This window comes from Monomorium pharaonis, chromosome 10, assembly GCF_013373865.1.
Source record: "Monomorium pharaonis isolate MP-MQ-018 chromosome 10, ASM1337386v2, whole genome shotgun sequence".
Classification (NCBI taxonomy): domain Eukaryota; kingdom Metazoa; phylum Arthropoda; class Insecta; order Hymenoptera; family Formicidae; genus Monomorium; species Monomorium pharaonis.
This window is the reverse complement of record NC_050476.1, coordinates 13,737,274-13,760,861: the sequence shown is the minus strand read 5'-3', so window position 1 is coordinate 13,760,861 and position 23,588 is coordinate 13,737,274. Positions and strand designations below refer to the sequence as shown.

The following is a 23,588-nucleotide window of genomic DNA, read 5'->3' as shown; positions in this document are numbered from 1 at the left end:
ACGAAATGCGATTGGTTGAAATCTTACAGTTATGTAAATGCGCGTGTAATAACTATAACGTAAATTACAGATTTTCAATACTGGTAGTGAATATTGGAACGCAGCCTAAAAAATAACGATAAAATAACGATCAATTTCGTTACCGTTACAACAGAAAATGTAACGTCGTTATTTTTTCGTTACAAATAAAAATAAGTAACGGCGTCACTAAATCGTTATCGAAAAAAGTAACGGTAACAGTAACGACGTTACAAGTAACGCATTACTAATTGCAATATTTAACATTACTAAATTAAATATATTTCTAAAACAAGAATATTTTTTTTTGAGCAATCGTATAATCTTGATCTTATTACATAATATATTCATTATCTTGTTCTTACACTTTTCAGTAGTATACTTAACGAAAAATGAATTGTCTATTAACTTCGTTTGAACTGCATACAAATTGCAATAAACGTGTCTAGATTTGACCTGCCATTATATATAAATTATATTTATTTTATGAAACTTATTAATGGCACTGTTAATCGATGCAATTAATAATTACGCTCATGCCCGGAAATTTTAATGTTGTATGCATCGTTGGTCCCGTCTCGCCTATAGTTAGCGATGTATAAAATATCACAGCACCTTATCGGTAATCAAATAGTGATTTTGCGGCGGTAAACGCACACGTGCATAGTAATAGTTTCATAAAAAATGAAATGTCTTCTTCATCGGTACACATTATTATAGACAATGCCATATATCAAGTGACGCAGAAATCGAAGATAACATAACGATCTATTCTGTAGAAAATAACTTATCACTGACAAAAGTAGATGCTTCAGTAAAAATGTGAAACATTTATTCTCTTTCTTATGCAAAAAAAGCTGCTAATCCTTTTTTCCCGTGAAGTTTCGATCAAATAACATTGTGCACCTTTGTAATTTCTTTTTCGTTAAATACACAAATACATACACGCACGCACGCAAGCACACACATACACACAAACACACCCACGCGCGCGCGCGCGCGCGCACACATACACACAAACACCCACACGCGCGCGCGCACACACATACACGCACACACACGCACACGCACACACACTCACCCTCTCGCTCACTTGCTCCTCCCGCTCTCTCTCTCTCCCCCTCTCTCCCTCTCCCCCTCTCTTTCTCTCCCTCTCTCACTCTCTCTTTCTACATTTTCCTTTTCTCTTTTAAATAAAAATCATCCTGTGTCAAAAATGTAAAATACGCGATCTGTTAAAAGTTTAAAAGATATATTAAAACCAAATATATATATTTAAAAACTACCTGTTATTTCTCCTTATTTCTTCTCTCTAAAGCTCTCTTTCTCACTCGCTGTGTCTCCTTCTAATTACTTGCCAAACATAATCTCTCGCTCTCTCTTTTTCAAACTATTAATTTAACTATCTACCTATCTCTTTTTGATCAAATTTCTTTCTTTCTGAAAGATATATTTTTAAAAATAAAATTGTAAATTAAATTATAAATGATAATACATTTACTTTTCAAACTTTCTCTATTGTCAGTCAATGTACGCTTATAAACTATATACCTATCTTTTTTCTATCTTACTAAGGAAAGAATACAAAAAGATGATTACGCAAAATGTCAAATTCTTAGATACCTATGATTATACCTTATTATTATAACACCTTCTACCTCTCACACTCAAACTCTCACATTCAAACCCTCACACTCAAACTCTCACACTAATCTTTTTCTATCTTTCTTTCGTTTCTCAAACACGGGAACTGGCTTTTTTTCTATTTCTTAATCAAATTTTGTTTCTCAAATATTTCTTTCTCTTTTTCAAATATGAGAACTGTCAAAAGTTTTTGAAAACTATCAAATACGACGAACTGTCAAAAGTTTGACAGTATCAAACCACAAAGTGAAGCAAGTCACACAGCAATTGATCACACGAAATTGATAACCAACAACCAATCAGCATCGCAAAAAAGCGGTAACAAAATAAATAACACCCCTTTCTAAAAAGTGGAATGTTTTTTTTTAATTGTGAAGAAAGTAATAAAAGCAATTATATGTAAATCAATTAAAGAAAGTAAAATTAAGTAAAATTTAATAAAATTATATTGAATTTTAAAGTAAAATTTAATATTTAGTATTTTAATACTTTTTTAATAAAACTACACAGAGAGAACTGTTTTCTTGAATTTATATAGATGTATTTGTTTGAATTATATTTGTTTCGTTGGAAAAAATTTATTTCTTACAAAATATTGTTTTACTAAACAAAAATTTGATTGTTTCGTTATAACGGAATAATCACTATTATTTAAAACAATATTTGATATAAATAAAAACATTATTTGATTCAAATAAGATTCAATCTTATATGATCGCAGCAGCCGCGATGTAGTTCGCGGATCGCCACTAGGCGACGATGCACGTGGCACCTTTCTCGTAATGCAATTTACACTCCTAAGGCTACATAAGCAGACCGCCCACGGTGACAGAAAACGCATCAACCTATAATATCGTGGTGAGCTCTCGGGGCCTATGTATTTTTTATTACGTCTTAAAGACACATCTTAGTTGTCATAGCTAAATTTTAATTTTGGTAACAAATATTTTTTCTGCGTGTAGTGGTAATCACGTATTCGGTCACGAGCTTCCGTTTCCTTGGAAGAAAAATATGTGCTCAAATAGTGTTTTATCGTTGAATAACATTATAATTTAAATTTTAAAAAATTAAATTTTTTCAAAAAATATTTTATTTAAAAGAAACAATTGCTTTGTTTACAAGTCCAAACAATTGTATTTGTTAGTTTAAACATCAGTCTCATTGGCGTATACCAATGATCAAATTTGTTTGACTTAAAAAAAATTTATTAAACCCGAAGAAACTTTTTTCTCTGTGCAGACACCACAGACGCTCGCTTCGCACGCGCTATTTAATTTTTTTATTTTTTAATTTCTAAAAATAAATTGCAGCGATAATTATATAGATAACCATCTATATAAATTTGACAGCTGTCAAAAATCAATCGCAATGACAGTTACTCTCGCAACACGAAGTAAGCGCAGCGAGAGAATCAATCAGCATCGCAGAAAACTGTCAACAATAAAATCGCTTACACTGGTTTTTTAAGAGAGGACTAGCACGCAGGGGTCGCGCGGGAAGCGTCCCAGATGCGCACAGATCAAAACGGACACCATTAATTAGATTATCGCGATTACCTGGGACTCACTCGCAAAGCGCGCTTCGCGTGCGCCTATATTAACTAAACTGTTAAAATTAAACTGTCAAATTATAACTCTAGCAACACGAAGTGAGTCAAGCGGGAGAACCAATCAGCATTGCAGGAAAGCGGCAACAATACCGCTCGACCACTAGCGAACTTCTCGCGTCTACACGGCCTTTTTTATTGTGGTATATGGTATTTAATACATTTTTATTAAAAGTTATTTTAATAAATTAATTTAATTATAATTTTAGTAAAATTATAATAAAATTTTACTAAAGTCGCGATTATATTGTAATTTTATGGGTAAATTATAAGAGGAAATCTGTATATATTAAATATACACGTTAAATTAAATGGTGTTCACATACTGTAAATTTAATATCAATTTAATATCAATTACTTCTTGCTATTCAAAACTGATTTTCCGCTAGATGTAACGATATATCATTAAATGACCACCGTTCGCAAATTGATCCAATTCTAACTCAATTGAACAAATCCAATACAGTCCCGTTTACATTACAGGCAATTAATATCAATTCCAGTAAATTTCAGTGAATCTCGAATTTGCATTCAATCTGAATTAAGGCCTTTATATTTCCGGCTTGCGACGGATACTGTTGCGTTACGTTTATTTCGTTATTTTATTTCGAAATCATTATCGACTTTGGCAATTATTCCGCGTAATACATCTTTTTAAAGGAGGAGCAACAGATTAAACTTTAAAAAAATAGTTTTTTTTTTTATATAATTATAAAATATACGTCTTTTAGAATATTGTTTCAAAACATTATAATAAAATTTGTATAAATAAGAAGTTAAGTTTTTCCAACTGGTTGTCACGGTTGCTTCATCAATTAAAATTGCAGCGAAATTTTGTTTAAACGTCCTTAATCTACATAAAATTCTCTTCAGTTAAGCGATTTTTTAATATTAATACTTACAAATTTTTTGTCTCCTACAAAGACGAATTTTTAAACTGATTTTTTTACTTTTTTGAACATCTGTCATTTTAACAATAATTTGTTTTTTCAAAATAGGATACGCTTAACTGAAACCATACTAATGTAAATTAATAGTGTTTAAAATAGTGTTTTCTTTTTGATTTTCAAATTATTATTAGACAAGTTATGATAACAACCAGTAAGAAGTTTTTTCCATGTAACATGTTGCAGCAACCTCTACATACGTACTTTCAAATACATATTCCTTAATAAAAAATTTATAAACTAAATTCAATGTATGTATCTTCCAATTTATTAAATCTGGCATTTCTGCAATGTACGAATGAATTTAATTTTAAATGTTGCCCTTTTATTGCTGTTTCCTTATTGTTTCTTCTTAATAAAATATCGACCGAAATAAACATTTTTCAATTCATCGTTACGTTTTAAATTAATAATTACACAATTTGTAATTAAAATTGTTTTTATTTTACACTTATAATATGTTTATACAAGATAAAAATAAATTTTACCCATTTATGTGACTATTAATGCAAAATGTGAGTGAACAATTTTTTTTTTAGAAAAGTGGTAATTGCACGATAACGCGAATAGCAATCAAAATAAAGTGGTCTCAACCGAAGTTTTAATAGTGTACTTAATGTTTCCATGAAGTTTAAGACGCGAAAATTAAGACGATGACATGTGAAGGAAGGGTAAGAAAGCTCAAGATATTACTTACCTGCGTGTTATACGCCGCTGCGCAGCAAGAGAATTCAACTTGTCGAGAAGTTCCGTCCAAGACGTGTGACGGAAGCAAACACACGAGTACAGCCTAATAACGTGCAATTATGCAATGCAACAGGAAATGAATGTCGCGAGAAAGAGAAAGAGGGGAATAGTAGCGTGTATATCGGAACACCGCGGTCGTGCGATCTGTATGACGGACAGATAAAGCACAAAATGCGCACCGCGAGCCCGAGCTTCTCCTCTTTATACTCTCGACTTGCACCTGTGCTTGCGCAGACCAGCACCTTAAGCTCTATCCGTGTATTTCCTTCGTCAGACGGATGCTCGCAGAACACTTCATGTGCTCCAGCTCCATATACGCCAACAAAGCATTCTGTTTCCTATCTGATTGGCATTTGTAAAATAATTGTGGACACGTACACATGTACATTAACGATATTTTGATTCTTCAAGCGACACGAGTTTGCCGAAGCTTTCGTAAAATCATATTTAAAAGTGATGTTTTTTATGATGAAAGCAATGCTTTAAATTCTATGCTTTGACTTTGAAGCAATAATTTTGCGTGATGAATGAAGAAATTTGAATGGAGAAAATGAGAAATAGTAGAAATAAAGAATATAGAATTGTGACTTATGTCATAATAAATTTTACTAACATTTTACTAAATTTCACTAAAAGTCTTTTCTCATATTCTCATCAATTTTCATTTATTTCAAATATTTTTATAAATTTGACTAATATCTTACTAAATCATTTTAGTTAAATTTAATAATATTTTGCCAAAAATAAAGTAAAATTTTTTGCGGTCTATTATCTCATGAACATTAATTTGAGGGCAAAATAAGGAAAATTTTTCTCCTTGTAGATGACAATTATTTACACAGGCGAAATAATGATCAATAGTGTAAATAAAAATCTGTGTTAATAAATATGTTGGAAAAAGTATTTATTATTCTCTTTTATCATAATTTAAATTTTAAAATTTTAATAAAAATTTTAATTATTGATATGAACTATTTCTTATATTAAATTTATAGTAAGTATTAGATAGATAATGCTTGACCGCAAATTGCTGAAAAGCGAGTTGCAGCAGAATGACAATTCAGCGAGATAAAATTCAAGCCAAGTTGAGATCTCAGATCTCAGAAAATCGCTGTTATTGTGCTGAGTGGGCACCTTTAAAGCAAAATCCTTTTTACAAATGTACAAGATTGCAAACGTATTAAATACAAATAAACCTTTCTCAATGTTAGACTCATTAATTTTTTATTTATCTTCTCACCTGACGCTGATAAAATAAACTTTTTAATTCTCTTTTAGCTAATTTAATATTTTTTATAATATTATATATAAAAATTATATATATATATACATATACATAAATATCATAAACATTATATATATGTATATATTATACTATATATGTATGTATATACATATATATACATATATAATTATTATTACTTAAACACTTGAAAACATTGCTAAATATTAAAAGAAATTAAATAAATATATTAATTTATTGGACAAGTAATAAAAATATTATTTATTTTTACAGATAAGAAAGTATTTATACTTTCAATGTATAGATCTCTTCAAATAAATAACTCTTCTATAATTTTTTGAAATGTTGTTTATTCGGTTAAAAAGAAAAAGATACGAAGTATATATTTCATGTTTTGTCACTTATAATAGATAATTATCGGGAAGTGCAATTACGAGGTACATAGAAAGTATCCAATAATATATCTAGCTTTATAATATCGCTCTGACAATGAAATTACTTGAACTACCACTTTCTTTTACAACGTCATGCAAAGCTTTTACAATTGTTAATAATTACATTATTAGCCCTTATTAAACTTTACACAACATTTTGGCTTCATATTCTTGTCATTTAATTTTTACAAAAATAAGCAACTATTTTTATTTTAATTAATGTATATTTGGTGACAAATTCAGATATATTATCAGATATATTTACCTATATTACCAATATATTACTTATTAATATGTAATTTATACATTAATACATATTAAATTATACGTATTAAAACGTAATATTGTATTATAAGAACAACACTAAAATTATTTTACATTATATTGAAATTATTATACACCTATATATAACATTCTTTCTTATTTTAAAAGAAGTAGAACTAAAGAACTTTGTTCTTTTTTTTTACAAACATTTTTCATTACAAACAATCTGTTACCATTACGAAATATTCAAAGTCAAAAATAAAAAATATATTTTTAAGACAATAAAATGTATGTTTTAAATGTTCTTCTAATCGATTTTAAAATGGAAAAATTAAAAACGTACAATTTTACCGTAGTGTGGTACGTTACATTTGCTTATTATCGATCAATTCGTTTTCAGAGCAGGCGTAAAATATCATCAACCTATGGTAATATCAAGTGATTAGAGTTAGATATTGTATATACCGATGACTGCTACATTATTGTGAGAGAAATCAGTTATTGTAGAAGTTTACTACAGAGATTTGAGGGTCACTACGACCAATCTCGATTAACTTTAATTGTTGGTTAAAAAATTGCCAATGTAACAGAATAATTCAGTGAAACTAACTAAATTTTTGAAACAAGATTAGGTTAAAACTATCTAGATAACAATTCGTGCGGGGTGATGTTACCTTCACGGCATGATTATCACACCGTGCATACACTAACGCATCATGCTCGCTTTACGAAGTGATTTTGGCATACGTGCGCGCATAGAAGGTCGCACTATGCCATCACGTGTAATCACACGTGTGATAGTACAGTGATTACGCACACGTGATGGCATAGTAAACACACACAATATTTAACATTATCTAAGATTAAAAATTTTATAGAAGAAAAAAATATTAGTTCTTTTAAAGAAACGGAAAAATTTTGGGTATTAGGTATATATATTATAATATCCACGCGCGATTTATTATATTATATAATATTTAATAATAAAAATGCCCGCATAGCGATTAAAATAGTATTTTTATTGTAATTGTTATTTTATTATATCATTATTATTTTAATTATTTTATTTAATTATTATGCAAATTGTGTGGGTCTGTATATAATGAGATCGTGAAATGTATTAATTCAACCAAGTTTGGCTCGCGCCAAGTGAAAGCGCAGCGCGAACCCGACCATGCTCTTTACGCGAGTACGCAACTTGCGAGCAGCCGAGATTATTGGATTTTAGAAACGGCTAAACCGATCGAGTTCTAACCAGACTCAATCAAAGCTCAAGCTTGGGGTCGATTTATATTATAAAACTGCTTTTATTTTTTCTCTACATGTCTTATGAGCGATATCACGACGCAAAGTCCGAAACGGCAAAATTTCATTTAAGATACGTCGTCGTCATTGTCATCGTCGTCGTCAATCTTGTTGGTATCTCAGCGGGTAGTGCGGGTGCCGAAAATGCTGCCAATTGTGCTGCATTGTGCTGCGTTTGTGCCGTAAACCGCAACTCTGTAAATCAATGCGTACCCAAGAAAATAAAAAAAAAAAAATTTTTTATAGCCCCGCACTTTTCGAATTTTGAGTTTTTCTTTTTTGTGCCATATTGTGCTATGTTTGTGTTGAATTGTGCCGCAAACGGGAGATCGATAACATCAATAACAATTAATAAAAAAAATAAAAACAAAATTATACTAGCCCCGCACTTTTGCCGAAACAAACTTTTTTTTAGGAAGGTGATAACTTGCGCGCTACGTGTGTGTGTGTGTGTGTGTGTTGTGCCCTCAATAGAAACTCGATATCTCTATTCATTTTGTAGGCAAAAAATATTGAATTTTTAGGAATAAAAAATTTAATATTTGTATAACTTGCGAACGGCGACAGATAATCGAATTCTGCAAGTTGAGTTGTGCTACTTACAATCAGCGAAACACATGCGTTAAAAGTTGAGATTACCTTGAGAGTCAATAAAAGTTAACAAAAGAGGGGTGCGGGTGATTCAAAAATTTGACATTTCCGAATTTTCTTTGATTGTGCCGTATTGTGTTAAACTAGCACAACAACTTTTCTTAATGTCAAAATAAATGTGTTTTTCACAATTTAAAAAACTGCCAATCTTATTTGAGTTAACCCTATATACCACTTTTTGCGATACCCGAAACCAATGACGTGGACGTAGTAGTATTTGGGCTCCTTTCTGGTTTTTTGTTTTTTGTTGTTTTTTTTATATTTTTTGTGATTTTTAATTTATGTTTTTTTGTTTTTTATATTTTTGTAATTTTGTTGTTCATGTTAATGTTATTTGTAATATTATAGACGTGTATATATATCAAATATACACATTATATTTAGGAATAAAACGCCGAATAAAATTTGTGATATTCTAAAATAACGAAAAAAAATTCAATTTTCTTTTAAACATATAAGATAAAGATATAAGATTATGATTAAGATATGAAGATATAAAATATAAGATAAGGAAAATGCACCAAATCTATTTTGTCTTTCAAATATATAACATTTAAAAAGGATTTGCTTCACGTGCAATATAGATTATTAAATGCGATTTTATTTTAAATTCTTTGGATTTGTTTCTTGTATTTTTAACTAAATCGTTGAATTCTATCCATTGAGATCCTTGATACGAATACCCTACATAGTGCCCGTTTTCATCGGTATCACCGTAACGTGCTACTATGCCCGCTAAAAGAAACGAATTATCGCCAACCTGAATTTTTGGCCGAAATTCTGCAAAAGAGTACTCTTGCTCTGTATCATTCTCTTTTACGTCACATTCTATAAATATTTGTTTTCCATATTTTATATTTCTGTTCATACGTTGCTTACAGCAGATAGATCTATTTGGCATACCTTCTAATATAGCCATGGATAACTCGCAATATCCGTGCTTTATAATAATATCTACATTAATAGGAATTAATACAGATTGACGCATGATAATGCGTGAACATACGGCGCAATTTTTTATTTCTGTATAACTAGGATTGCCTTCGAAAATATATTGTGCAACATTTTCTACGCTTGAAAAACAGTTTATAGTTATACAATTTTTGTCAATCTGAATTTTGAAATTATTAACTCCCATTAATATTTCGGCTCTTAATTTGTACGTGTTTTGGCTGCAACCATTTTTTTTAAAGCAGTTAACGAATTTCATAATGTTAGTATCGGATGTTTCAATACTATTTTTATAATATTCATTAATGCATGCACATGCAATTATAGATATAATACTATCAAATCCGCATGATTGGTAACCACAACTCTTTTTTTATCAATTGTTACAAAAGGACATAGGTTACCATTTTGTAGATTTACAACTTCTATGCGCGTCTTTCCTGTATGACTTATATCCCAGTCCGGGCAATTGTTCAGATAAGTTTTTCTTTTATTTGTTTGTGTTGTGTTTTTATTTCTCCAACTAGCTATGCCCTGTCACGCGTTGCTGTGACTCTTTTTTCTTAGGTTACGTTTTTTCTATTTTTTTTTTTGCTTTTGTTGTTTTACTTTCGACAGCCTTGCTTTACTTTTGCTCTTTTTTTTATTTTTGAATAAGCACACATTTTATTTTTTTTTTTCACGCGCGCACACTGAAGAAATAGTAAACTCCTTTTTTAACTTCCAAGCTACTTTATTATTTATCCAATTCCACTTCTACAATCTAACTTCTTTTCTCTCGACAACTTGTTTTTTATTATTGCTCAATCCTATTACTTCGCTTTCCCATGCTTTTCCTTTTTTTGCCTCAAAGACTTCTTGCTCCTTCTTCCGACAAAAACGAATCAATCTCCGTTTACCCATTTTTTTTTATTTCTTCCTCTCGTCCCCGAGCTCCTATTCTACTGATTCTTGTTCTCTTCTTTCTTCATCTTCAGACAAGGGGGAAGTAACTTTCCGTGGACCCTTTCGCTATGTAAGGGCTCCCCTGTCCTCGTCTCGGCATTCGCCCTTAGTCTCACGGGAAACCACGGTCAAAAACCGTGAACGAGACTCTGTCTTCTTTAATATTTTTATTCCTTTCTTCTGTTTCCTACATCATTTTTCAGTCAGTTCGTTTCAATTTTACCCGCAACATATTCTGAAAAATAACACAAAACAGACAACAGCAACTTCTAATTAAGTATTCCCCTCTTTTTTAAAAAAGTTGATTCCTCTCTACCGATTCAAACTAAGTAGTACTTTCTGTATTCCTTGGACATTCATTCCGATAATGTCCCACCTCCCCTCATTTTTTTAGCATTGCACGCAGTTTTCCGCGAATACACTACGCCTACGCAACCGTATTCTCCGTCTCTCCCCATTAATTTTCACGCGCGATAATCGAAAATTGATACTGAACCTTGCGCTATGACGCAGCTCCATCATAAGTTTCGCGCTTTAGTTTAAGTAAAGGTGCCGCCCACCCCACGCCCGCGTCCTCTCCTCTCCCCCGCGATTCTCCACATGTCGCCCATACTTCTCGCGCAATTTTCGTTATTTAAACGACTTAGCTCATTTTCGGTGATTCGCTTCTCCATTCGACTGTAGGCTGCCTTGCGTTTGACGTTAGGGCCCTTCCATTTCATCTCCTGAAAAATGTGATTCCTACTCCTCTCGGCTTCTCTTCTCGCGCTTCTGTTCCATTTCTTGAAGGACGGTCTTCTTTGCGCTCGTCTCCGTTAGTCTCCTTTTAATTCCTTTGCATCTTTGTTCGTTCAAGCTGCTTGTTTCCCTCCTTTACTTCTCCCAAACTCATTGTTTCTCCATGTTACAATATTTAATTTCACAATATTTGAGGGTATACAATATTTTTTGTTATTCCATTTTCTGTATAGATATATAAATTCTCTGGTTTGCCAACTCTTGAACACGCTACATATAATTGTCCATGTGAGAAGCAATCCGTTTCTAAATCTAAGCCGCACAATTCTAAAGTTTGGCCCTGAGCTTTATTGATGGTTATTGCAAACGCCAAATGTATTGGGTATTGCATTCTCTTAAATTGAAATGGCATATCCGTTGGAATCATTGGAATTCTTTGAATTAGAACATCTTCCCCTTTGAAAGGTCCTGTTATAATTGTTGTCTCTATAACGTTACTCATTAATTTTTTTACTACCAACCGCATTCCGTTGCAAAGCTTCGACTGATTTATATTTCTCAACGTAATAATTGGCACTCCTTTTTTTAATTGTAGTACATGAGGTGGCATCCCTGGCAAATCCAATAAATTCAAAAATTCTGTTGGATAATTTACCACTTCTTCTGCTTCCATAACAGTATCAAAAGACTTATATGTTACTACTTCACTTTGAATCTTAGATAGAATAATATTATTTATTTCATTTACGTCTTTGTTCTTGGCTGCAAGTATTGCTCGTTGACTCAACCAATCATAATTCTTATATTTATTTTGTATATTCGGAAATACTTTTTCTACTAATTTATTTTTTGATATCACTAATTTGCAAAAGTTTTTAGGCAATTTAATTCGTCCTGTGCTCTGTTCTTCAGGCACCTTTCCATTCCCAATATCCAATAATTGTTTAGAAAATATCTCAGCTGTTCAATCTTTTTACATTTGAACACGCATTTTGTAGTTAATTTTAACATCTTTACATGTCGCCACAGTATAGAATGTTTCAGGCTAGCATTTATTTCATCCGCTGGTGTCGATTGAGGAATTACTGGTAATGTTTGTCTGAAATCTCCTGCCAGCAATATTAATGCGTTTCCAAAAGGTTTATTATTTCCTCGCAAATCTTGCAATGTTCGATTTAAAGCCTCAAACGATTTTTTGTGCGCCATTGTGCATTCTAAACAATAAGTTTACATTTCTGCAATACTTTTTCCACACTTGATTCTTTAGAAATGTTGCACGTTGCTGTTTCAATGAATTGCATGTTCAATGGTAATTTCAAAGCCGAATGAGCTGTTCTTCCACCTGGTAATAATGTTGCAGCTATTCCTGACGAAGCAAGAGCTAATGCTATGTCATTTTTGGATCTAATTGCTGCCAAAATCAATTTAATTAGGAATGTTTTTCCAGTTCTTCCTGGCACATCTAAGAAGAATATTTCTCCAACCCTGTCACTGACTCTTTGCATTATTTGGTCGTATATTTCTTTTTGCTCTTGTGTTAATTTTACAAAATTTGTTTGCATATACGACTTAATTTCATCCATGTTGTAATTTTGTTCACGAAGCAATTCTACCTTAAACGATGCAGCAACATTACGATTTGGTGTTGGCATTCCCAATTGATTTAAAACTTCATTTGCGATTTCTAAGCACAAATCTTCAATCATTATCAATGCCTCATTGTAGATCTCTTCTGTATATTCCATGTTCATATTAGATTTTTCATTACAAATTCGTCTGTAAATATCTTCAGCCATGTGCGATTTATATTTCTCTCATAACTCTGTGGAAGATGTAGGAAAGCAGACGGTTAGTATTATTGCAAACAATGCACGAATTTGTTTTGAATTTGATGTATTGCATGCGTCATTAATGCATACATCCCAATGTTGATCATTCTCGAATAAATTCATTGCTTGACATGCACTGCGGTAAGTGTCATGTTTTACTCCGTTGACAATTTTCAATTGCTCGAAAGACATTGGTCCGCGCACATTTATCAACAGCATACGTAGAAAAAAACATTCATCTTGATTTGGATGCACTGTGTACAATCTCCCTAACGTATTTTCTTTGAATATGCCAGGATATCCGTAAACTCGCTTTCCTCGTTTACGTCGTTCAAATATTTTTTTTCGTGTATTCCATGTGTAAAACGAAGGCACTTCGGAATACATCAGTGTTTTCGCAAATCGTCATTTTGACATAACGTGAAGAAAGCAGTTAAAGTTGTTGCCGGTGGATTCTGAGCTATTTGTTGTACATTTACTTTTGTGAAATAAACTCGTTGTCCATTTTCTAAATGTACTGCTAAATGAACAACAGCTGGACTTCGTTCATGTATAGGAAATGAAAGGATTCGCCATACTGCTTCATTACTGCTAATATATTTTTTAGCTTAATACTGTGCAATTTCATCGATCTCTCTCTCCGCAAGTCTATCATTTCTTTCTTTTTGCAAGTCAAAAACTGTCATGTCACTGCCTTTATTCACGTACTTACAAATGTATTTTATTGATTTAACGGAGTTACAGTATTCCACATTTATGTGCGCTTTGTATGTTTTTGATGTAGCAAAGATGAATACAATCTATTAATTATCTACTTCAATTTCACCGTTTCTCATTCTTAGTGTTACTATTTTTCCACCATTTTCAACTGATCTTTTTCTATATAAAGAATAACCATCATTTCCTGTTACTGTGTTAGATACTAATGCTCATGGATATCTCTTCGTGCATTTTCCGTCTTTCATACATGGTGAATTTGGGTTCAATATCCCGCAAGGTCCATGTACCATATTTTTCGTCACTACATCATGCAAATCCTTATCGATGTCAACATCGGGTATTTCTGCGCATATTACCTCATCGATTTCTCTTGTAATTTTGTTATATAGTTAAATTAGTATATGTGCGTGTGGCAAACCTCTCTTTTGCCATTCCACTGAGTACATCCAACAACGTATTGTTCAAAAAATATTATGTTTTATCATGAATTCCATCAATGATTTCAGCTTTTGTCTGAAAACACGTGCTGTGATGTCATGCCTATCCATCGGCGATTGTCCATTAAATAATAGCTTTTGTATTTCCTCCCAAGCTGGATTATATGTAAATGTTATAAATAAGTCTGGACGCCCATAGTTACGTACGTACGCAATTGCATCTTGAGCGTATTCATGCATATGTCTTGGACTGCCTGTATATGAAGATGGCAAAATCGTTAATCTTCCTATATTAGTTGTATTACCATCATTTACTACTGCATCTCGCAAATGAACGTATTCTTCAGAGCGTAGTTTACTCTGATTCAAACGGATGAATATCAAACGTTCACTTTCTATTTTTGCATACATATCGACGATGTATTGTTGAAACAATTTATGGCATTTCAAAATGTGATTCTCTTCATTCTCTCATATCATTATTCTATATGAATAATAGTTCATTGCGCTGCATTTCTTATTTGTTTCCTCGCCACTAACTGGATTTATCATCTTAACATTGAAGTGATATCCATCTGCACCATCCCAAAATATGATTAGATATTGCAAGGAATCGTAGCATCGATGAGTTTCTTCTACTTTTATCAATTTTTCGTTTCTCCTATGTAAAACAATATCTCTCGGTTGAAATTGATCTCCGACAATAACAATTGCCACTTCGTCTATAGTTGGTGCATTGTATCTTCGCATATGTTCTCCAACAGGCGTTTTGTCAGCATGAATTACAATCTTATGTGTATCAGTTGGCATCATTTCAATTGCTGTTTTAAACAAACGCACTAAATTGTTTTTTTCATGCAGAAACTCTTGCAGTTTCGCAACGATAGACTTCTTTATGCCTATTGAAATTCCACCACGTGCATTTAATTCTTCCTGGCCATCACCAATGAAATACATTTGTAAGTATTTATGTTCACCTTCTGGTTTTAGAAGTAGAGATTCGACTTTATGATAAATTTGTCCTTTTATTTTGAAAGTTGGCATGAATTTCTCTGTAACGTTTTCTGCGCTTAACGACGTCATTTTGAAACATGCATTATATTTTCTAATAATTTGTCAGAAAATGCTTTGATTCGGTGGTATATCCATTAAGCAATATTTTTAATGGCTTTGGTGGTTCTCCCAAATGTGACAGTTTAATTTTTCCGCCACCGCAACACATTCCTTTCGTTTCTCCTTTAAATTTCAGAGCCTTACAATAAGTACAAACCTCTGCCATAGTGCCTATGTGAACATGCCTACTCAAACTATAATCCTCTGCTGAGTTATATCGAAATGCAAGCCGATCGTATTCGCCTGTTTGTGGAGCATCTAGTCGATTTTTACGCTGATCTTCAGTTTCTCGTTCTTTTCTTTCTCCTACTCTCACCGTACCCTATCGCGTTCATTCTGTTGCTTTCGTAGCAGTTCTCTAGCTGCAGCACGCGATCGCCGTGCTCTCCAACATGCATCCTCACGTCTCGCCTTACGTCTCTCCTCTGCTTCCATAGCTCGAAATTCTGCCATTCTTTGTCTTTTTTGTTCATTCATTAATACACGTTTTTGCTCTGTTAAAGTCGCACTTTTTCGTCGCTTTGTTTCCGCATTGCGACTATGTCGACCTAAATTTGTTTTTCTGCGTGGCATTATTTTTTTGACCTTTTTCCAAACGTTTAATTAAAAAAAGGGATTACTTTAAACATTCATCTGAGTTATCATATTTTTTAATTTTTTTTTACATTTATGTTTTTCATTTTTTGAAAAACTTTTTTTTTAAATATCGAAATCTGCGCTCTAACAATTTTTTTTAAACAATCTTTTAAAATAAAAATTATTCTTTATTTTAATTTATTCTTCCTTTTTTTGTTCTTTTATTAATAATTTGTTTCCGCTTTTTTTGAAAATTGAAATTACATTTTACATTCATCAGAATTATTTGCAACAGATTTCTTTTATTACCTCAAATTCATTAAAAAAAAATTTTTTAATAAATTTTTATTTTTTTAATAACTTTTATTTTAAATTTCTTTACCTAAACACGTATGATTCTTTTACAATTATTAATCTATTCCTATTAAATTTTTTTACATTTATTTTTATTTACAACTAAATTTACTTCCTTAAATTTTTAAAATTAAACATTATCTAAATTTAATAAGGGCACCTACCTAAATATGTATAATGTTTCTTTCTATGGTTTTTCTTCTTCAAATTTTTTCCACAATTAGAAACAATTTTTTTTCAAATAAATTTGATTTTTTTCCGTAATTTAAAAAAATTTAATTTCTTATATTTCATTTAACCTTTCTAAAATTATATAATTATTTTAAATTTTTTTTTATAAATTATATAAATCAATCTTATTATTTCTTTTTTTATTAAAAATTATTTTTACAATTTTATTTTGCAAAATAATATTAATTTACATTAAACTTTTCGATAAAATTATAACTTTTTAATTATATATATTTTTTAATTTTTTATTTAAATTTAAAAATCAATCTTATTGTTTTTTTTAAATTAATTATTGTTACAATTTTATTTAGCTAAATATTTTTAATTTTAATTAATGCGAAAAAATATTAACTTTCATTAACTAAAGATAGCTATCAACCGTACTTCGCGCACAAATAAAAATTATCTTAATTTAATAAGGGCACCTACCTAAATATAATATTTCTTTCTATGGTTTTTCTTCTTCAAAGACATTAACATTTTTTTGGAGTGAAGAAAGAGGTAGATACCTGAGAAGGATTGGTTAAGTCTATCGACCCCCAGGCTAAGTAAAGTCACTCGTGGTACGAATGGATCAGTAACGTCGAAGAAAATTTTAAAATATATTTATTTACATATATGTGTTTGCACGCGCTAGATCCGTTCTAAACTCCTTGCCTTTTTTTTATATTAATTTTAAATCAATTTATGCCTGACCTGCTTCTCTTTTTAACATTTAATCTTTTTTCTGTGAATCATCTATGGCTGTCATCTAAATTGATTTATTGTGAAACCATCAACATTTTATAAACATTTTCGTATTCACTCTCGAAATATTCACACTAAATCAAATACACACATACACACACTCACACTCTCTTAATAATTAATTTCTCTCTATCACTCTAAATCATGTTCTCTTTCTCTCTCTCTCTCTCTCTCTCTCTCTCTCTCTCTCTCTCTCTCTCTCTCTCTCTCTCTCTCTCTCTCTCTCTCTCTCTCTCTCTCTCTCTCTCTCTCTCTCTCTCTCTCTCTCTCTCTCTCTCTCTCTCTCTCTCTCTCTCATTTACTTAAACTATCTCTATCAATATTTTAATCTATTAAAAAGAATTTTTTTTTAAATAAATATATTTATTTTAGATTTCTTTAAAATTTTTATAAAACATCTTTAATTATTTTATTTTCTTAGATTTTTGTGTCTTTTTTTCATCGTAATCTTTTCGTTTAGATGATTGCCGAGATTTTGGCTTTTCTTTAATTATTTCACACTTCCACTCTACTATCTTTTTTTCCTTTTCTTGATTCTCAAATTCCATTTGTATTTGAATTAATATATCATCAAATCCATCATCGAATTCTATAAATAAATAAAATTATTTTAAATATTCATTATAACTTTTTTTTATATTATTAAACCATATTTAGCTTTTTTTTAAAATCTTTTTTTAGAGATTTGAATAGACAATAACCTTGATTTAATAGATCCAAAATAGTTATAATTTACCTTTCGAAAAATCTTTGCGTGATCTTTCTTGCTGATCTAATATTCCCTTCTCTTCAAATTGTTCTATTTTTTTTCTTTCTCGCTAATAAAATAATCCCTTCTCTCCAAATTGTTCAATTTTATTTGCAATAAAACAATAAATATCATATCTATAATTAATTCGTAAGTATTGTTCTATTTTACCTTTTTAATATTCTGTGTATTTGTCCTTTATTAAAAACATTTTTCTCAAATTCTTTTTTATTTAAATTTTCCATTCTTCTCAAAATAAGTGACACAGATACAAATTAAAGATTGAATAATATTCTGACACATTAAAATCGTGAAACTATCTGCAGCTCAATATTGTCATTAATTTATTTATATATTCTCGTATTAATAACACATTTTAGAATTAATGCCAATATCACACAGGCACACTTTAAGACGTGCATTTCACCTCAAAATAGGACGATAAATAATAACATAACTTCCCAAGTTTCCTATACAAGTTTTTAACCATACACACACACACACTCTCTTACCCAGCAAACACAAAGTTACATGTAACGTGCCTGTTAGTTGTAATTTCCCACTCAATAATATAATTGTAATATAACACGTGTTATATTACAATTACATTGTTGAGTAGAAAATTACAACTAACAGGCACGTTACATGTAACTTGGTGTTTGGTGGGTAATAATTAATTTCTCTCTATCACTCTAAATCATTTTTTCTCTCTTTCTCTCTCTCTCTCTCTCTCTCTCTCTCTCTCTCTCTCTCTCTCTCACTCTCATCTTTAATGATATAATTTAAAATAATTAATATCATATCTATAATTATTTCGAAATTATTTAATTTAAAATAATTTAATTTAAAATAATTAATATCATATCTGTAATTATTTCGAAATTAGTGTTCAATTTTACCTTTTTTAATATCCTGTATTTGTCCTTTAATATAAACATTTTTCTCAAATTCTTTATTATTTAAATTTACCATTCTTCTAAAATTTAGTGACAGATACAAATTAAAGTTCTCAAAATAAAGGCCTGCATTTATGAAACGACCGGTAATTAATCTAATATTCATTTTATCAAGTAATTCTAATAAAATTGAATACACCGTTATGTCAAAATTTCAAAAATATCAGTAAAAAACTACTTTTTAAAACTAAATTTGAGGTAATAATTTTTTAAACAACCGGTATATCCAAAAACTGACTTTATAAGAAAACTCGTGTATACGAATACAACGTTGTGTCAAAATTAAAAAAAAAATATCATTAAAAAAAATATTGTTTAAAATTAAATTATGGCCATCATTTTTGAAACACATGGTATTTTCAAAATTAGACCCCATAAAAACACTCCCGGTTACGAATGCAACGTTGTGTCAAAATTTTAAAATAATCGGTGAAAAACTTACGGAGATCTTAGATGAGGAACAAACATTTACATTTTTATTTATATATAAAAGATTGTGCTCTAAATTCAATTCGTTTGTATCGTTTGCTGTGATACCCTTAGAATTAAATTCTACTTCAATATTTGTCGGAGAATTAGAGTTGGTTTCATACTTTTTTGGTTGATTGAGCACAATTGGGGAGTTGGATATGACTCCAGGCTGGTTGCTTTCTTCGATAGTTAAAATAAGTTCAGTCTTACTTATCGAACTATTGATGACGTCATTTTTTTGTAGTTGACACATTATTATTAGCAGAAAGCACAGAGTCATGTGTCGACATAGCCAATAGTGATCTGCAAACGATCTTAAATGAGTGGTCACAAAGGGCATAGCGGAATAAGCAGGTGAAATCTGCCCCCGCACTAATCGAGCTCAAATTGATATCATTAGTTGGCACTCTTGAGATGTAAAACTTCCCCAAATATTAGCTACAAAATTGTATTTTTTTTGGAGTTATGGAGGGGGAAAGAAAAATAAAGAAAGTGGTTTTTTTCGAAAATGGTTGGACCGATTTTAACGAAAAAAATATATGTTGTAAACATCGACAAGTTTAAGAAAATTTTAAGTAATTTTTGTGGTTACAAAAAACACGATAAAAACATTTTTGAATTTTTTATGAATTTTTTGGGGGGTAATAGTTCTGAGATACCACTTTTATATTTTTACAAAAACATTTCTAGATTTTCTCCTTTAACACATATTTTTTTCAAATCAATCGGAGAGGTGGAACATGGTTAAAAATAATAATTCACACCGCGTCGCCATGCCGCGCCGCGCCGGCTGGGCGACCGCGCCGCGGAGCACGGCGATTGTTGTCATGTTAAACTTACATACTAGTTGCAGTGTTGCAATGTTTAGTTGCCAAGAAAAATTATGATATAATAATATAAAATATAATAACACATATAATATTTTTAGAACGTCTGCAGTTAGCCTATAAAACTTATCATTTCGGCAGTTTATCACGAGGAGATTGCAGTACGTTTTTAAATTCCATATGTTCGGGGTGCTTTTTAAATGTAAGTCCTCTTGCCTCTCACATTATTTATCATCGGTGTGCTTTTTTAATGTGAATTCCTTCGCCTCTCACATTATCTATCATCGGGGTGCTTTTTTAATGTGAGTCCCCTCGCCTCTCACATTATCCATCATCGAGGTACTTTTTTAACAATAAGTTTTATAGGTTAACTGCAGACGTCCTAAAAATATTATATGTGTTATTATATTTTATATTATTATATCATAATTTTTCTTGGCAACTAAACATTGCAACACTGTAACTAGTATGTAAGTTCAACATGAACACAATTGTCGTGCGCCGCGGCGCGGTCGCTCAGCCGGCGCGGCGCGGCACGGGCAGATTCCGATGGAGAATCAATTCCCTCATTATCTTTTCCAATTTCCTCGCTGAGAGATAATATAATAATACTTTTGCTATTTCGACAAAATGAGAAAAATTTGTTTGTTTTGTTAACAAAGCCATAGCGCGTATATAAAATTTCTTTACTTTCGGATTTAGTTGCGAAAAGAATTTCCATTTAGACACCATATGCATGTAGTGACAAATATCAAGCCGTATAAAGCACTTCGGCGTTTCAACAGAATGTTCTGTTAAAATTATAGCAAAACAAATTGTTAAATAATATTTTAAGTTAGAATATTGGCCAAAAGCTTTCACAATAGCATTAAGTAACGCCATATCAAAATACGCATACGACTGATCGAGGAATTGGAAAATTTGCTTTTCTAATCGATCCAATACGCAAGAATTCACTTAATCAATATTGAATAGCATTGACATTTTGCACAGCGCTCAACATTTGAAATTCTGGCATCTTATAGTTAGGTGTATCCGCAACAGCTTGATATAAATAAATATGTGACGACAGTTCCCCATTTGGTAAATTAATTTTTTAAATTAATGAACCGGTTGCATCAATATAAAGTGTATCGTGATATTCTAAGTAAATGATCATTTGTCCAATAATGAACAAAAAATGGATCATAACCTATACTATGAATGGAACCTCCATGATTTTTATATTTCATATTTTGCAGATTAGTATACACACATGATCCTTTGACTTGCAAGTTGAGATCTTGCCTTTCTTATTTCGCCTTTCTCAAAGTAAAAGGTTTGTATAGATGTGGAGGTTCCGAATCATACAAAGTCATCATTTTTGTAGCTTCTTATCTTTGCCATGTTGTCGCCGACAATGTACCATTGCAAGAGATTGCGGTATATCTACTCTTTTTTGTCTACTCAAGTTTCTTTGTGTGTGTGATGTCTGCATTAAAATTTTTTACACGGCATTCCATTTGCACATCTATATTATCCTTAGGTTTATTAATAATTTTACCAATAAAATTTGATTGGCAATCTGGACATTTTGCATAAATAGTTGCATAAATGCCTGTTTCAGATATTTTGCATCGTTTGAACATAAATGGACATAGTAACTTCACAGTTTCATATATAAGTTTGAAAATTATATTTGTTCATCTACGGCATCGTAATGTATTATAATTTCTTTGTACCTTGGTGTTAGATTTATAAATTACTGATTCGCAATCTATATCGTGCCATGTTTTTAAAGGTATAATGAGATTAAATTCTATATCTTTCTCTGTAGATGACAAATTAAATGATTCGTCATCATCAATACTTATATCAATTTCAGTAATAGTAAGATCAACTAAATTATGATAACTTAAAACTTTCTGATATAATCCATATCTTTTTTCTAATAAAATGGTGTAAATGTATTTCGGGGAAATCTTTCCCTCTAATAGAGAACTTAATTCTTTATATACAGTGGATTTTGGCACAACTACCTTTCCATTTTCATCCAAAACGCATCTACACTGAAAAAAATTTTCTTAATAGTATCAATGTATGGCGTTTATTGACTAAAATTCATTGACACAATAAACTTTTTGTTAATAGTATAAATATTACATTGAATCTTTTTATTAATCGTAAATAAATTTATTAATATAACGAATTATTCTTTGTTACAATAAATAAAACGTCATAATAATAAAATAATTCATTGGACCAATTTTAATAAATATTTCATTAATAGAATGAATATTTCATTGGAATTTATGTACAGTTTTGGTTCAGTGTATATTTGGAACAAAGTAATATTTTTTCTAGCATGTTTACTGCCTTTATGCTCAAACTTATAAGAAAAATTCTGTACGAATTAAATTGCGAGATGGAGAATAAAATCGAAAAAGTATTTTATTTTATTTCATGAAAAAAATTCCAAAATTTGCACTCGTAATAGACGTAAGCGCGTCTTATGTGTGACTTATCCGATTTAGCCACAAATCCAAACAACAGCGACAGTGTGTCGAACATTCGCTGCTGCCTGCGCTAGGCAAGTCGTCCCCTCCACTATTAAAAGCTATGGCTGTTTCGAGCGCATGCACTCGTTCTCTATCACACTCGCGCGCCAGCCGCCAGCACTCTATACTTTCTGCTACACGCGAGCACATGCGAATACGCATGCAAATGCAGGTCCGTGAAGTTGGTACCAGTTGGTCCGTGAAGTTGGAAAATAAAATTTTCCAAAGTGTTTCTGGTAGATTTCAGCGTGTAGAGGATTGTAGTAAACGTTATTTTGTTTGTAGTAAAAAAATAAGTTTGGATTGGATTTTTTTTAAACCGATAGAAATTTTTTTAAGGTTAGGCCTATATAGACAACAGATTCTTATTTGGAATCGTTTGTAGTTGTTTGTAGTGATTTTCATTTCGTTTGTAGTCGAATCGTTCAAAAGTTATCGATTTTATAAAAACCGTTAGAAATATTTTTAATGCCTTTTGTTTTGTTTGTAGTCGAACCGTTCAAAAGTTATTGATTTTTCAAAAATCATTAAGAATTGTTTTAAGGCCAG

At 31.1% G+C, this 23,588-nt stretch overlaps 1 protein-coding gene across 3 annotated transcripts in view; it reads right to left on the bottom strand.

The window, feature by feature from the left end:
- LOC105831737 (calexcitin-2) overlaps positions 1-5,164 on the bottom strand; it is a 150,640-nt gene extending 145,476 nt beyond the window's left edge. Inside the window, exon 1 of one of the 3 annotated variants that reach the window (XM_036293347.1) lies at positions 4,913-5,164. The gene's annotated coding sequence lies outside the window, so the exon portion shown is untranslated. The remainder of the gene's footprint in view (positions 1-4,912) is intronic. The other 2 variants (XM_036293349.1, XM_036293348.1) reach the window with 2 other exon arrangements.
- Positions 5,165-23,588: the final 18,424 nt, after the last annotated feature.